At 53.4% G+C, this 2,260-nt stretch overlaps 1 long non-coding RNA gene across 1 annotated transcript; it reads left to right on the top strand.

Annotated features, from left to right (window-relative positions):
* LOC107195722 lies at positions 1-1,641 on the top strand. The gene is made up of 2 exons (XR_001516937.2): positions 1-37; positions 636-1,641. It is a non-coding gene; the product is annotated as an uncharacterized LOC107195722 (long non-coding RNA).
* The last annotated feature ends 619 nt before the right edge of the window (positions 1,642-2,260 follow it).

Genomic DNA, 2,260 nt, shown 5'->3' with positions numbered 1-2,260 from the left:
ACGACATTAAAGCGGGAGAAAGGAAACGAGGTGAGAGGTGAGCAGCAGGCACCCCGGCCCCCGGCCCTGGTCACACCCCTGTGGAAGAGAAGCACTCGCCTTTCCAGAGTGTTCCGGGGGCTTGGGGCTGAGCCGCCGGGCAACAGAAAGCCGGCTTTGGCCTGGTTGTGAATTTTTAAATGTCATCATCATAACGTTATTTATTTAAATGTAGTTATTTTGGTATTTAATTTTTTTTAAAGAGAGGAAAAAACCCTGTATTTTCCTGGTGGAATGAAACGGCTCAGAATGGTATATTTAGGCAATTTTAAAACATTTATTATTTACCTAAAGACCAAATATGATAAATCTGTTCTAAGTATTGTGTGTCAACCCACAGTAAGGCGCTGTCACAATGTTACTGCAGATAATGCATATTAAAAATTATGAAAGCACTGCACAGTAGCTGGATTTATAAATCAGCCATTTAAAAAATAAAACGAAACCACCGAGTGAGTGAGACCACGTGTGAGACGGTAGCGCAGTCTACCTTGCAGACCGAAGCGTGGTGGGAGCACCTCAGGGCAGCCGTCTGCATCTTCCAGGCACTTTACAAATACCTTAGAATGTATATTTTTACTTGTCTTTTTACTCAGAAGGTTTGCAGTTTGCAAAGTAACTCAGACTGTGCCGTGTCCTACGCATGGGGTCCAGACCTGTTTGTCACGGCTGCCGCAGCCCAGTGAGCTCTAAGTAGGTGCATGGGCAAGACCACCTCAGGATGCTGTACGGCCACACGGCAGCGTGCCCGTCACCGTCAAGAAGGACTCGGCCCGTTTGCCCTGCGTGAGCCCAGTCCAGCTGGTTCTCTCTGAGCCCGAAACGCAGCCTTTCGGGTCCGGAGGGGCTCCCGGAGGGGCTCCCGCCGGGGCTGCAGAGAAGTACCTTTCCCGAACTGCAGAGGCAGGGGCGCGTGCCTTCGGAGGCGAGGGCATGCCCTGCTCTCCACCATGTTCACCTGGCTCATTGAGTGGCATACAGGAGGGGGCAGGAAAAACACATGGATTAGCAAACCGCCACAGTCCAGGCACCTCACCATGTTTTCCAGTTCAGCTCTGAATTTCCAAGAGCCCTCAACACACCCAGAGTCACCGAGCTTGTGTCCCTGCTGCCCAATCGTGTCACAGCTCTAGCTGTCCGCTCTCGGTCTCCAAGTGTCTCATTTCAGGAAGTTTCTGCTGTGACCTTTGCCAAACTTCTGATCCCCCTGAGGGACTGTCAACTTCATTTCAGCAGCTTTGCCCCGAACCAAACAAAACCCAGAAGGGACGCTCACCTGTGACCACGTGGCACAAAAATCCAAGGCGGCTGCGTGACGGCTGACCGTCCTCTGTGTCGGTGGTGCCCCACACGGACAGCGGAGCTCCCAGCGCACCGCCCCCACGTCGTGCTTGCCAGAACAGGAGACGAGTGTCATGGCCACAGCAGTGGGCGGCACCAGGGCTTGGGAATTCTGTGCCGTGTGACGTGAGATGACAGTCTCCAAGCCCTGACCCCCACTAGTCTAGAAAGCATAGTGGTGATTTGTTTGCAAAGTTTTAAAATTTTAAAAGTACCAAGTTCCTGAAATCCAATAAAATATTTTTATTAATTTTAATTGAATGCAGAGTATCATTGTCATTTTGGTAAAATTGCACAGGCATTTATTGTTGTTTTGTTTGTTTGCCTTTTCACTGCTGTTTTCTGAGCAGGCCGAAGGCCCCAAGCCTTCGTGGCACTGGGCGTTGGCACGTAAGGTGGGCTTGGGTCATGGACAGTGGGAACAGCCCACGAATCGAGGTCACCAAAGGACCTGGGACAGCCATGTGGGAGAGGAAGACACTGTCTAAAGAGGCACCTGGCTCGGCTCCTCGGGCTCCTCACGCGCCCTGGTCATACAGCTGCGGGCAGTCGGCGTGGACGGCTGCTGTCCCGAGGATACCGCGTCTCAGCCCTGACCCCGGAGCATGACAGCCGTGCCCAACAAGGGGATTCGGACCGATTTCCAGCTCAGCTGTCCACGTGCTCACAGAGCCTGCAAATGCATTCGAGCCCGACTCCCCTTCTCCCAGGAAAGGCTCCTCTGGCAGCTCGCGAGGCTCCCCAGCCATGGAAGTTACACAGGTGGCAGCTGTCCCGGAGGGTGACCGACCTCTGCCCAGGAAAACGACATTGGGCGGAGCAGCCCTCCGCTTCAGGCACGGGAACAACGCGGCGGCTCTTCCAGGAGTCTGCAACGTGG

The sequence above is a fragment of the Pteropus alecto genome, unplaced genomic scaffold (assembly GCF_000325575.1).
Source record: "Pteropus alecto unplaced genomic scaffold, ASM32557v1 scaffold134, whole genome shotgun sequence".
Classification (NCBI taxonomy): Eukaryota; Metazoa; Chordata; class Mammalia; order Chiroptera; family Pteropodidae; genus Pteropus; species Pteropus alecto.
The sequence above is the reverse complement of the archived record's forward strand: the minus strand, read 5'-3'. Positions and strand labels throughout refer to the sequence as shown.